The 15,953-nt window shown below is 35.7% G+C and overlaps 2 pseudogenes; one reads left to right on the top strand and one right to left on the bottom strand.

Moving 5' to 3' along the window:
• The first annotated feature begins 4,269 nt into the window (after positions 1-4,269).
• On the top strand, positions 4,270-6,322 carry LOC136218885 (aquaporin NIP2-1-like; annotated as a pseudogene).
• Positions 6,323-6,723: 401 nt separating this feature from the next.
• Positions 6,724-12,681, bottom strand: LOC136209112 (ARF guanine-nucleotide exchange factor GNOM-like; annotated as a pseudogene).
• Positions 12,682-15,953: the final 3,272 nt, after the last annotated feature.

Consider the following 15,953-nt stretch of genomic DNA (forward strand, 5'->3'; position numbering starts at 1 on the left):
GATTCTTTTTACAGCTATGTAATGAGATTCCTTAGGGTTAGATTGATATCTAGCACAATAACATACTGAGAAATGAATGTCCGGTCTGCTGGCAGTTAAGTAGAGTAAAGAGCCAATCATACCTCGGTATAATTTGCTGTCTACTGACTTACCATTCTCGTCAGCGCAGAGGACAGTGTCAGTGCCCATATGAGTATATATTGGCTTGCAATTTTCAAGTTCATATTTCTTCAATATCTCCTTGGCATACTTAGTTTGACTGATGAAGATGCCATTTTCCCTTGTTTGATTTGAAGTCCAAGGAAGAAGTTGAGTTCTCCCATCATTGACATTTCAAACTCAATCTGCATCTGCTTACTAAATTCCTTACACATTGACTTGTTAGTGGCACCAAAAATAATATCATCAACATAGATTTGAGCCAGCAGGGTATCTTTACCCTTTCTCTTAATGAATAAGGTTGTATCAGCTTTACCTCTGACATAATTTCTAGTCAGCAGGAAACTGGTCAGCCTCTCATACCAAGCACGTGGTGCTTGCTTGAGGCCATACAGAGCCTTTTTGAGTTTATAAACGTGGTTTGGGAACTTGGGATCCTCAAACCTGGGAGGCTGATTAACATAGACTTCCTCGTTTATAACTCCATTAAGGAATGCACTCTTAACATCCATTTGGAATAATTTAAAGTTCATATAACTTGCATATGCACATAAAATTCTAATAGCCTCTAGCCTTGCCACTGGGGCAAAGGTCTCACCATAGTCAATACCTTCTTGCTGACTGTAGCCCTGAGCTACAAGTCTTGCTTTGTTCCTGACTACGTTCCCTTGTTCATCCAGCTTGTTGCGGAAGACCCATCTTGTTCCTATGGTCTTCTGGCTTCTTGGATGTGGTACTAACTCCCATACTTCGTTTCTTCTGAATTGATCAAGTTCTTCTTGCATTGCACTCATCCAGAACTCATCGTGCTCAGCTTCAGCGAAATTCTTTGGTTCCTGAACTGAGACGAATGCTACGTTGCTGAGGTATCTCCTGAGTTGATTTCTTGTCATCAGGGTGTTCTCAGCAGCATCAAGAATGGCACTTTCTGAGTGTCCTCTTGGTATTCTGATCTCTTTTGGTAGATTAATGTCTTGAGCTATTTGTGTTTCAACAATCTCTGCAGGTGTAGATTGGTCAGTGAAAACAATTTGAGTTTCACTTTTACCTTTGGTCAGCCCTTGAGGCAGTGACTCAGTGGCTGTTTCTTGGACAGCGGATACTGAGTATGGATCATCCTCAATCAGCTCCTTGTCTTTTCCTGCAGGGTTAGTTTCATCGAACTCAACATGTACTGACTCTTCTAAGACTTGAGTTCGTTTATTGAAAACTCAGTATGCTTTACTGTTTGTTGAGTAGCCCAAAAAGATAGCTTCGTCAGCTTTTGAATCAAACTTAGCAAGGCTGTCTTTGGTATTTAGAATAAAACATTTACAGCCAAAGGCACGAAAGTATCCAATATTGGGCTTTCGTCATTTCCAAAGTTCATAGGGGTTTTCTTTAATATAGGTCTAACTAGAGCCCTATTAAGAATGTAGCACGCTGTGTTGACAGCTTCTCCCCAAAAATACTTTGGAAGCCTATTCTCACTCAGCATTGTCCTGGCTATTTCAACCAAGGTGCTGTTTTTCCTTTCAACTACCCCATTCTGTTTACCCAAAGAACTAATAAATTATTTACCCAAAGAATTATGATAGTTTAAACAAATTAATGTTGCTTTTGGCAGCTCTAACTCTAGTTCAAACTTTTCATCTCTATTTTTTCTAACCATTACTTCATTTTCTAGACTCCAAAAATATATTCTCTAAATTTATTTCAATTCACATAATATTTTTATTAATATTATATTAAAATCTTTCATAATATCTGACCTAAACAAACCTTTATTTGTTTTATTTTTTAAGAAATAGTAAAATACTCTCCAATACGATAGAGAGGTAAATAGTGATTCTCCATTTTTTCAAATCACTATTAGAATCTCTGAAATGAAAAAAAAATTTGGCTATGCTTGGTTTTGAAAATGACATGAATATATTTTCTCAGTATTCATTCCCAAAATTTATAAAAATGGACTTTGAGATTTATCCGAAATTAATGGGCCAAAATCCCAATGAATAGTTGTAAATAGTTTTTAAAAGATGAATTTCTGTGTAATTTTCCCTTGATTTTTTTAGCTCAATCCACTGCCTTTACGACCCACAAAAATAAAATAATAAAAATAAAAATAGGCAAATTATATGACACTAGAATCTTATCAGTAATTAATTAGGTGTGATTCTTTAAATTATATTAATGACAAATTAGTATGTGATTCACAAGAAAAATTAATAAAATTAATATATTGTTACTTCCAACGTTAGTTTAGAGTTTAAAGTTTTAGGGTTTTGAATTTAGGATTTAAGACTTTGAGTTTAGGGTTTAGTCAAATTTTGTTTTTTTTCTAACAAAAAAGATAAAAAAAAAAGACTTAGGTGAGTTTGATAAAACTTAAAATTAACTGTTGAAAAAATAAATATTAAATTTTAACTGTTGAATATTATAAATACTGAAAGTATTAAATAGTTTAATTGTTTAATATATATTAAAAATAAATATTGAATTCAAAAATATTACTCCCTCTCTCGTTCATATTATTTGTTAAAAAAAAGATTTTTTTAATTCATATTATTTGTCACTCTAGGTTTTCAATGTAAATTTTACTCATTTTACCTATATTAATAAGTTTAGCAATTAATTAAATTTTATATTTATTAAATTTAAATTTATTTATAAAAAAAATTAGGTTTAGTGTGTCTAAAATACAGGACTGGGCCCGATTTTGTCCTGATATTTCTCAGCTAGAAAATTCTACTCTATTTATATTTAGGCAAAAAGCATAATTAAACTCTTGAACTTTACCTATTTTAAGGATCAAGTCCCTGGTCAATTATTTTTTCATATTGAGTCCCTGATCATTAATTTTGTTATGGATTTGACCCTTATTTAACTTTTCCATCGAGTTTAGGAGATGAGAAGATCAATTTAGCGATTCTAATGTTGAAAATCACAAAATGGGAGAGGAGAAAATCGAGTTTGGAAAAATACACTGGAAGTTAAGTTCTATAAATTTCATTTTAATTTTTAATTTTTATCTCTCCTAGTTAAGAATTCTTATTTTTATTTGTCCATGTCAACAAAGCGAATTGCCTTAACGATGTATGCAGTCCAAACTCGACGAAAAAGTTAAATAATGGCCTAATCTATAAAAGAATCAATGATCAAGGGCTTAATATGAAAAAATAAATGATCAGTAGCTTAATTCTTAAAACACCCAAAAGTTCAGCCAAAGTTCATAAATATATCATATTTATTTATTTACCTTTATGACAGAAAAACTGAAAATCGAAATTAAGATGACAATAATTTGAGAATTCAATTTCAAAGCTGAAACGTGAAGAAAATCAAACCACACCAAATCAATAATCTTCCATCTAATCCAACATCCTTCTAAAAGTTGGATTTGGTTTGGATTAAATCCTTACGGGTTGGTTAAAAGCAATCCAATAAATTAATAAATTAATTATTTTTGGATTAAACTAGATTGGTTTGACTTTTTTTTAGTACCCTTAGGTTAGATTTTAAGGATATCCAACCATGAGCTAGATCAGTCCCCTACTCCCGATATGAAAATAATTATACATCATTATTATATCAGTACATGTTAGCGCAGTTATACAGTGGAAGGGAAAGCCTAAATCAGACCCCTTCTTTCTTTCTTTTTTTCTTTGAAAAAAACCCTTGTTCAAATTTTTGGTAGCTAAAAATAAAATTCCGTCCGTAATTTAATTATTTTCAAAAAAATTGACACATTTGGTAGAACAATGGAATTAACCACGAATTAAAAAAATCGCATTTCTTGTAACAAAAAAAAAATCGCATTTCTTACTAAATTTTTATCCATTAATCTCTCAAGTATTTGGTTATGTTCTTGCTGTGAAGATTTGGATTCTCATTAATCATGTTATTGATTTCTAAATCAATAGTTAAGTTTTAATTATTCAATAAATAAATAATTAAATTCTAACTATTAATAGTTCAGATTTTAAAAGGGTAATTTTATGAAGAAAGTAGGTATAAAAAGGAGTTGGTGTCTAGCTTTCCCTTGCAAAGAAAGAATATATATGACCAATTTGTGGTTCTTCATTCATTGACTATCTCTTGCTCTATTACTCATTTATTTCAAAAAAGAAAATGGCAACAAATCTGAGGCAGTCAACAACAGAAGATATAGAAATAGTGTCATCAGAATCTGGAAAAAACTCAATGAGTATTCAAATAGAATCATTTGAGAAGCATTATTCTCCTGGTTTTCTCAGAAAGATAGCTGCTGAGTTAAATAGCTACATATATTATGGTCTTTGTCACTTGTGGAACATCATCCTTAACTCAACAAGGAACAATCTCTAAGTTAGCTGCTTCAATGTCAGGAGGACTTATAGTTAGTGTTATGATTTATGCTGTAGGACACGTCTCTGGTGCTCACATGAATCCTGCTGTTACTCTTGCTTTTGCTTCCCTTGGACATTTTCCATGGAACCAGGTCAGTCTATATTTATTTGTGCTAAAAGTTTTGAGTTTTGGATGTAATCAGGTATTATGAGATTTCTTTATTATTGTACCAACAATGCCGTAGAACTGGATAAAAAAAATATGGAATCATACAATAATGTTAACTGCTAATTTAATCAATCACCATTGGATATAAACTTATTATGAAATTATGTTTGTTCTTCTTTGTGTACATCAGGTGATTGCTACAAGACACTTACATAATGGTAACGTGGGGCCATTTTTGTAACTTTGAGTATGTGGAAAGTAGTAGCTTAACACCTTCCGACCACACAACTGAACACATTACATTATCAAAATGTTTCAGATCAATCCAATAAATAATTTCCGACACAATTTATCAATAATAATGCTAAAAGATATATCATATACCTGCTGATGGCCACATTTTGAGGCCACCAGCAAATACCTATCTCTTCTAGCCACATGACATGTTCATGAGGCAATTCGACTGACACGACATAAAAACGCAAAATTAGCATAGCTTATGAACCGACGCAATGCATAATTCTTTTCAGTTCAGTTATTGGATTTTTTTTATGCAGGTACCATTTTATGGAGCAGCACAAATAACAGGATCAATATACGCTTCATTTACATTAAAAGTTTTACTTGAACCTATAAAAGATGTTGGGACTACTTCACCTTCTGGTTCAGATGTTCAAGCTCTCATAATGGAAATGGTTGTAACATTTACTATGATGTTTGTAACTTCAGCTGTTGCAACTGACACTAAGGCTGTAAATATCTATTACTACCCTTCCAAATTAACCTTTTCCCACTACTGCACAATAAAAAATAATCTCTATTCAGTATTCATTCACAGAATGTTTTTGTAATTTTTGCAGATAGGAGAGTTAGCAGGCATAGCAGTTGGTTCTTCTGTATGCATAACCTCCATCCTTGCCGGGTAAGCCATAGATACTGTAACTTATATATATATATATATATATATATATATATATATATATAGCCAAAGCTATGTAACTAATGAGGTGTAGTGATGATCAGGCCAGTATCTAGAGGATCTATGAACCCAGCAAGGACACTCGGACCAGCAATTGCCAGTGGACACTACAAAAGTTTATGGGTCTACTTTGTTGGACCGGTGGTAGGAACATTGCTTGGAGCATGGTCTTATAATCTAATTAGAGTCACTGATAAAGCAGTCCAAGCAATTTCTCCTCGTTCTTTTTCACTCAAAGTTCGCAGAATGAGATGCAACGGTGAGCAAGCTACCAACAATGACCCTCTTGATACCCTGTGATGGCATTACATGTAAACAAAAGTAGTGCAAATGAATATAAAAGAAGCATGTGTTAAATAGGTTGCCAGCCAAGCGCTAATCTCCCTTTCCAGCTAAGATCATTCGAGCTTGATCATGATGCTTCTGAGCAAGCTAATGTATATTTCAAAGTAATAGTTAAGCACCAAGAACTATACACAAGAAGGCGGTGTTTTAAAGTCATTCAATCCAAAACCATCTGTTTTCATGATCAACAAATGGGAAAAGTGTGTCATGGCATCTACATAGTATTCCAAGGACACGTTATAATATGCACTATCCAGAGTATTTGCATGTATGCTATCGAACAATTTCTAATAAATATCGAGTTGATATTTGAAAGTTACAAGTACGTGCAAATCAGGCCTATACAAAATAAATAATAATGGAATTGCACCTTACATTGATTCATACTGCAAAAAACCATGTTCAGAATCATGCTGCTTTTTGACACACCACAAAACTGCCTGGATTGATTGTTATGCTTTTGGTGCAGTTGTCTGTTTTGTATATTCCAACCAATCGATCCGCCAACTCGAACATGTTATTTCTAAGGCTGCACATTGCAAGTCACTTGAATTACATTTAAAAAAGAACCGAGTAATTATAGCCTAAAAAAAACCTGGACAGACTGCAAATTCAGATGCCCCATATTGACCGCAGGTTCTTTATGTTTGTGCTTGAACCATGCAGCAACTACACATACAAGGTACCAAAACCTGGCATATTTGTACCATTTACCATTACTGAAAAAGGTAATCCGCACCTAACAATTAATAATCATGTATACAGATCTTAAAAAACTTAATATAAATGAAAATGTAGAGGGCAACACAAACATTTACAGCAGCTGAGGATTTCAAAATGATTTATCTTAATCGAAGAATTAGAATCACAATTTCGATTGAATCATGGTTTTTAGTTTTGAAAATTAGTATTTTTGGAGCTACTACTTTCTCTTTTTACATCTAAAGATTAACAATAACCTTCCAAAAACTCTTTCATCCAATCAAAGTCTAAATGATATCAAAACTATAAATATTGAGAATGAAAAACAATAAAGAAAAGCAAGAGAAAGGCATTATGAATTGTGATAGGGAACAATTAGGATATTCTTATCTTTCCTTTCCATCTTCCAATTTTTCCTTGATCTGTAATTATCTCTGGCTGGCACCAAACCAAGTAATTTAATCTCATGGATTAAACTTAAAAAGAAGAAAAAAAAATTCATTGTATAATCAGCAATCCTCTATTCTACAATTAGATTCACACTATCGTCTCGCTAGATGAAACCAGCAGAGTCGTGTCAGGTGCGGAAGGGCATCCTGATTTTATGTGCTTCGCCTGCATTTGCTCTAATTCATCATCTGGAAACACTTCTGATTGCAAAGATGGACATATATTCTTCACATGCAACCATGTTAATTGCCAAAAACTATCACCACTAATGTCATCACTTGGCATGAGTAGTCCTGTTGTCTTCATCACCAGCAGGATATTCTTGAGAAGCTCAGGAACTAATTCATGTATCTTTTCACCGCGTTTTCCTCGAAATTTTGCCTTCATGCATCTCTCCATGCGGTTAAGAACTCCTAACCACAGTCTACAAAAGGATGGTTGGTGTGACAGATCCTGCAGTTGCTGTAAGTATGCTTTTGTCATAACTTTCATGGCTAAGACAAGTGATTCTTCCAGTTGCCTGTAATTCTTCGAAGAGCTGTCTAGCGAAATGTCTAACAGATCATCAAGCAATGTGAAGATCACTAAATCAAAACATTGAAACCACAGGGCATTTGAAAAGTGAATTGCATCCACTTCTGCCATACACCTTTGTAACATCAAAACAGCATGGTTCCTCACTTCTTCTCTATGATCCAGACATACTTTCCTCAGTCCTTGCACCAGCCTCAACCACATTTCTCCAACATCTTCACTGACTTTCACAGCAGCCTCTCTCCCTACTGAAACTTTAGCTTCAGAATACCATCTTGTCAGACAAAAAACAGAACCTGACATCATATCTAGGGAAGAAATAGATCGTTCCACATCCCCCAATCGGGACTCGGCAAACTTTCTTGCAGCATCAACACACAGAATATAGTTAGATGGCAAAAGGTGTGCCCCATCAGCCATGATGAATGCAAGTGTTTCAAATCCAGTTTCTGATGCTTCTGGATGTCGAGCGGTGATGGATAGAAGGGAAGTGATTGTGCGCCAACCCATATGGGATCTGATGTGAACAGCATTTGCTTTTACAAGACGCATTACTTCTTGTGTAATGGGTTCACAATAAGCATCGGCAACCCGAGCATCAAGTTTCAATATCAGCTGAAGTGACTTGAGGAGCTCATCTGTCAAGTTTTCCTTGTAGGGAAGCAACCGCTGACATATCCTTAGGAGCCCAAACACAGCCTTTTCCACCACAACAGATGGCATTGTGGTTGACTGAACAACACTGGATATATACTCATAAACTTCTTGCCATATAAGCAAAATCCTATCCCGATTATTAAGTGTAACTGCAACCAACAGCTCCAAGCAAAACACTGCAGAACCTTCATCTTCCGAGGAACTAGTTCCCTTGCAATGACAACTTGCAGCTAGGATAAGTGACCTCACAAGCTGCAATAATGATTCAGCCTGAAGGAACTTACTCTCTGTAAATATGCTGTCAATGTGGCAACTTTCTATTGTTTCACGAGTTCGCTGATGAGCTGCAAGCTGTTCCTCAGTTGGCAGTGACCTTGGCTCTTCTACATCAAAAGATAAGAACATGCTAAACCGGCCCATCAAGCCAGAAGATTTTCTAGGAGTGATGCCAGATGGTGTATTTGATGTCAAGGAAGGACTTGGTGAGGGCTTTGTCCTCTCCAGGTCAGAAGACGACTCCATATCATCAGTTGCATCATTAGCAAGACGAGCAGGCAAGAGGCCAAGCTTATGGAAGCTCAAGACACAATCTAATATGTTTTTCCAACCATTGCGGATATAATCACCATACCTGTTTACTATGGTGAAAACCGTTGTGGTCGCCATTCTTGCTTTAGTGTCATCTCCAAAAACCAAAATAGCATCATCAACAGACAATGGAGTCAAGTGGTCTGTGAACTTGCACAAAGACACAACTAGATCATCCAATACATCATCCAAATGGTAGGAGGCAGAAATTTTGGCAATTGCCAAGTACCCTTCAACGCATGTTTTTAGAACCTCCTCATGTTCTGTCTGATCAAAAACCACTGACATAGCAGCAATTGTAGGACCTGACAGAATAGTAAACATGTCATGGTCAAGGAGTGCTCGAGAATCACAGACAATGAAAGGACTAGTAATTTTTGATTTGTGCTGTACATTAATCCAACGACCTGATGTCATCAATGGAAAACCAGAACCTTGCTCAGGAATCATCTGAATTTCACTCTCACAGATAGAGCGATAGAGATCAGATAGGTATTCTCGTGGAAAATCATTTCCACCATTGGTGCGTCGATTATTTCGGATGAAATCTTCTTCGGTCATCTTTTTCTTAACCTGTACATTGTGTTGATCTGTGTTCAGCATTATAAGTGAATATGACATCACGAGAGCAGCATCCTTGTTTGCCAATATCTGAGGTGACTGCTCATAATATCTATCAGCAAATGCTTCGAGTACTCTCTGTATTTTCTGAGATTCTCCAGGCAACCTGAAAGTTCCTAAGAAAAGACGCAATGCAGTATCCATGTTCATGCCCCGAAAATCAAAAGTTCTAACAAATTCCTGAAGCACCTGAATACAGAATTCATCATGATTTCCAAGATAATCTCCAAGAAGATTTTTATCTAATCCAGCTGTGTACCGAAAGAAAGATGCTACACTCTGAGGCTCAAGCTTATCAGGCAGCAGATTTATTCCTTGGAGAAATTCTAGACCCTTCTTAGGATCCCGGTTAAAGTGATCCACTCCAACCATCAACCTCCTTTTAATGCATCTCATCTTACGAACATGTGGAATCCAATAATTAGGGTCTCTATAATTTTGACATTTCATTGTCCAGAATGATTTATACCCCTCAGAATCTTCTGAAGCTTCTTCTGAAAGTGATAACTCATTGCCTAGCCTATCACCCATATGCTTAATCATGGATATTAGACCATCTAGTGCAACAATATGCATTGCAGACAAAGGTCCATTTACCGGAAAGACGTTTTTTTGATAATAAATTAGCAAGGTCTTCAAAGACATCACATCAGGTAATATCACAATCAAAACTAGCATACATTTCAGCCATGAAAGTTTGCTGCCTGCAGAGATCAACCAGAGCCTCCATAGCAACCTCCTGCAGTTGGTATGATGATCCATGCTTGCTTTGTGCTATCCTCATAAGCACATTAGAGAAGAAAGCTTCTAACTGTACTTTCAACTCAACCCGCAAATGATGATACAGATTGAGAACAATGCTATATACTGTTGAAAGAATTAATGGACTCATTGATAAACCAAACTGCATCAAATTACGGAATAATTCGCCTTGAATTAATGACAATAATGCTGGCTGTTTGCGGAACGAGGGGCCACCCAATTCAATAGCTGAATTAATTAAACCCAAAGCAAATAGAGGAACATCTTCATCATATGCTATCGGATTCGATCTGGGACCAATCTCAATATGTTCAATGAGATTCAAAAGAGAGCATAGGAAAGAAAATATTTCCACCACACAAGGTACTCCAAAAGGATCCATCATAAGTTTTTCACCATTTTCAGCAGTTTCCATCACATTACCAGCATCTATCTTTTCTTCATCCTTGCCATGCTGTAATTTTCCCATGAGATCACTAGTTGCATCAACAGTTGCGGATTGACCATCAGATTCAACCCTTACATTCCCATTATCTAGCAGTTTACTTCCAAAAGAATCATCCTTGCTCAGTGCATCAACCTGCAGTGAAAAAATACACATATATCAACTTCATGTACTGAGGAAGGCATTGATGTGCTAACCTCAGTAGCTAATAACTCAAAAGGGTATTACATGTATGCATATTCTACTCAACTTGGAAGTTACATCACCCATTCAAGGTTTAACAAGTCGATTGCTACTACTGAGAGATTATATAAACATCTATTGGATAATTCTGTTGAGATCCCTAACCAAAAATTCTTTACTCCTGACAGCTGGCAAGCATATACATCTACAGCCATGAAACATGAATAATCATAAGATCTTATGCCTGGCTTGAACTCCAAACTGCTTAACTAAAAGACCAATTTGATTATTTCACAATCACTACAGTTTTCTTACTGGAAAAATCTCTTTGTTGAAGCTGCAGTTACCTCAGATTGAAGGAGGTAAGTGGTAACCCCATGTAAATAATGGAGTTTTATCACAATCAATGAATCATAACACACTAGATATCCACCTTGTTTCTGTTTGTATTGTTAATATTGTGTAAAATATTTCTGCAAGTTATAAAATTCCAGCATGATATCAACGAATAATAAAATAAAAAAGTGAGCATTTAATTCTTACCTCTCCAGGAACAGAAGAGCCTCTATCAACCAATTTTTCCCCATTGTTGTCCATATCAGGTAGGTGTGAAAATATACATCTGACCAATTCATGCATGGTGTGGCGTGCAATCCTCTGCAGCAATTCTCCTTTAGAACTGGCTTGATGGACTACGCGAAAGCATGTATTTACTATATTGCATACATGTTGATTATTCAACTTTGATGATGCTCTACTTTTCATGCAAGCCAAAAGAACCTGAAGGATTTTCATCAGCGCCACTTCTTCAGAGGCGGGATCAGTCACCTCAAATCTACAAGTGGTGACAGCATCCACAATCAGATGCATAGCCTCAGCAACTTTCACAGTATCAACATCAAGCACATCAAGGGTTAATATTTTGTAAACAGAAGACAAAGCAGCCCCTGTGATTGGTGCACCAGTTTCATCAGATCGAATTACATCCAAAAATGGCATGAGATAGATGGCTGGATCAATATTGTCCCACTTATCTTGCCATGAAAAAATCTGTTTCCGTAGTTCTTTCAAGGAATGAATGAGAGAGTGCTCCAATTGATCATCATCTGTTACATAGTGGATGCCCCACCTTACGTTTCTCCGCATCACAGCCAAAACTGCTCCAATTTCAGAATTAACCATGCATGCAAGAGAACCTTTGGTAGCTTTAACAGGACAGCCCCTGAATTCTCTGTCAAATGGATAGGATCCAGACTGCAAATTCAGATGCCCCATATTGACCGCAGGTTCTTTATGTTTGTGCTTGAACCATGCAGCAACTACACATACAAGGTACCAAAACCTGGCATATTTGTACCATTTACCATTACTGAAAAAGGTAATCCGCACCTAACAATTAATAATCATGTATACAGATCTTAAAAAACTTAATATAAATGAAAATGTAGAGGGCAACACAAACATTTACAGCAGCTGAGGACATACATCATATTAAGGCTTACAACCCCGACATTTATATTTTATTATGGCATATCAGGATCATCGGGATATTGTTTGGTCAATAGCTTAATAGAAGCAGTGTTGTGATACAATTCAAGCCACGACAGCGATGATAACACAAGTCACATGCGAAAAAAATCAGCATGAGTTCTAAATTTTCTATGCAACCCATATAATCCCCTCACAAAACCTGTAACTCTCATGACTTTAAGGTGGTAGGACAAAGTAAACAAATTACTGATATCACCATTGCTATGTGTGCCCTTCCCTTCTGCCAGACTATCCCACAAATAGAAATCAAACATAAAAAACAAGCAACAAACAAAGTCCTTTATTATCATCTCTCTGAAAGATAATTTCAGTTTTACTAATCTAGTGGAGTCTAATGCTTGAAGAGTGAGCTGAACGAGAACATCTTAGAAAAATTTCACTCAAATTAAACATAGAAGAGATCTCAATCTGCAGTGCCAAATTCAACAAAAGCAAATAATTAATTGAAAATTTATTTAGCTTCCATGCCTTGAGCCTTTTCCACAAGTAACTACAGTCAAAACTCAAAATTAAATTGTTGCATTGAACCCATAAACAAATCAATTTTATAAGATCCTAGATGACAATCAATTTGCAAAATAAATCAACTAAACAGCGCCCAAATTTCAAACCGCGCGGAACAAGATCCGGTTCAACAAAACAACCAATCAAATGCCGTTTGAAACAGAATTGAACATTCAATCAACTCTAAATTCTATCCAAACAATACATAATGAGGCATAATTAATTGAACCAATAGATCAAGTGGGTGAATGAGCACCTTGGAAGATCCTCGAGAATTTCGTGAGTTCAAACAGATTTAAAGAAGTTGGGATCAGACGAAGAAGTGTAAGGTGGTGCAGAGAATTGGTTTTCACATTAGCACAGACAGGAAATGAGTGTTTCCATTCCCTACTTGCGATTTCAGGGAATATGATTTTTGAAGACGAAGGGAATGATTTTGGAAATCGTTCAACTGCAGAACTAACAGACAGATCTCTCTTGAGTTCGGGGCTGAGCCGTTTCTTTGTCTCCTCTTTATCGAAACATTTTCTCTTTGATCCTTATGCAAATTGGGCAATTTCATTTCTTTTTTTTTTATCAAATCTATATCTATATATAATATAAAACAGTAACGATGGAGCCGAGGTGTCAACTCCTCGATTTTTGTTGATTAAACATAATATTCTTTAATTATCTTTTTCTTTCTTCCATTTTCACTAATATTAATTAATAAATAATATTTGCTTCCTCCGTATCAATTGGATTAAATTGCTTCCAATCTTTTTGAATTTATTAGTTATCTATTTTTTAGTAAAAACAAATTAGATAACTCTTGCCTAATGGAGATGTAACGATGTAATCATGTACCTCTTTTTTGGATAACTCTCTCTTGGTTAAAATAATATATTGTTAATTATCTAGCAGTAACCAAACCTATAAGTAATTTATTAGGATTTTTCTTGCTAGAAATTAGTAAGGTAAAGAAGATTAATAATAGTAAAATAACAAAATAAATATATATTGGATAAGCATATCAGTTAATGAAAAAAAACTAGATAATATCAAAATGTGGGATCTTAGATAATATCAAATTACAATATTTTATATATATAGATTAATACTTTTTATATCAAACGTGCAACATCTTGATGGAATTATTAATGATAAAACTAACATTATATTAACACTAATTAAAAATAGTATTTTTTGTATATAGGTTATAGAATTTTAAAGGATAAGCATAATCCTTCATAATATGTTAATATGTTTCTGTTGGTGATAATGCTTAATAAGGATTTCCTTCTTTCTCTCTTCCTCTTCGAGACTTCTTCTTCAATTGGAGTGTAACTCCTCAGCCTTTTATTTTAATTTGTTTGTGTTGTAATTTTCAGGTAAACTTCGTGGCTCACGATCTCTTTCAGGTAAAATCTAGGTTTTCTCTTATCCTTTCTCTCTCGCATGATTTTGTGTTGTAACAGTTCATCTGACTATTCTGCATCATCACTGTAACAAAATATTTAAATTATCAGCGCAACAATTGACCTTTTTAATAATAGATCCAAATATTTAGGGTTTAATATTTCTTGAATGAGTTTAAGTTTTATGGTAATTTAAAGCGCGAGAGTTAATATTTGGGGTTGTTAATATAAAATTTTAACATTTTCTATTGTATATTTTCGTTTCAGGTAAACTTTAGGATTTCTCTCCAACCTAAGTAAACTGTTACTTCTCTCAACCATTTCTCAAGGGATCTTTTCAACATTTTCTAGAAAATTCTAATATCAGTTAAATCATCTATATTTGCTTATGAAGTGATAATTAGTTGTATACGTCGTGTTGTTATATATGTGTTTACTTGCAGAGCTCTTCCTTGAGGGTCAGCAACTGTTTGAACTCTCCCAACTTCTTGCCTATCGCAGAGAACAGTATGATGATCCTCTTAAAAACATAAAAATTAAAATAAACATTAATAAACATAAACATTTATAAACGTAATATATACAACAAAAAGTGTTCAAATATATGAGTATCTAGTTCGCCCGACGCCACGTATCCATAAACGCATCCATCTCCCTCTTAATGCGTGGAACATCCTCGTCAGATCGGTGGGTAGCCGCTAGTTGGGTGACACGCCACAACCAGCTAACCCACTGTAAAAAAAATGTATAAATAAATATTTAAAATTAAACACATATAAACCAATATAAAATAATAATATTAAAAAATAATAAACTTACCAATTCGCTGTTGGCGCGAGAATGTTGTACCGGTCCAGCCTGTGGTGCATGAAGGAGATGGGGATGCGAATACTGCATATACCAACCCATATAAGCAGGATCACAGGCAGTGGGATCGTATCCGACTGGTCGGCATCTCCTCCGATCGATGCCCCGAGCCGATGGAAATCTCCGCCAGGTATCCTCAACTATGACTAAGGAATGCGTGAGCTTGTACGATAACGACTTCCATGGTCGTACTGCTTTATCAGGTCTAATACGCTCAGCTGGGATAGGCTGAGTATATCCGACCTGTCGCAGCGCTCGGTCGGGCATATACGGCTCGACGATGTCTCTACACCGTATCCAACCGGCGTAGGACACCCGAAGCCGATCATCATCAGCGACAGGACCATAAGGCAACCGTCACCTGGAAAAAAGTAATACTCAATTATAAAAATAATATACTATAAATAATAATTAAATAAATTCTAGAATTTTATAAATTACCTCTGCCACCGTCATACGATCCAGCTGCCCCCGAAAGGTATCTAGTAGGGCGGTCGTCTTGCCTGGGACCCCGACCTCCCATCTCAGTGCACGGGCATGGTCAGCTGGGATCAGGTGAGCTCCTCTATGCGGCCGGAAAACCGGAAAATACTCATATATCCATGCCTGCAGTAGGGTCAAACATCCGCATATACCGGAGCAATCTCCTCTGCTCGCTATCCCCAGCTGCCGGTACAACATGGCTAATGTGGCAGACCCCCATGATAGTCCAGCTGCCCCGCTGACACCGCTG

Source organism: Euphorbia lathyris, chromosome 1 (genome assembly GCF_963576675.1).
Source record: "Euphorbia lathyris chromosome 1, ddEupLath1.1, whole genome shotgun sequence".
NCBI lineage: Eukaryota > Viridiplantae > Streptophyta > Magnoliopsida > Malpighiales > Euphorbiaceae > Euphorbia > Euphorbia lathyris.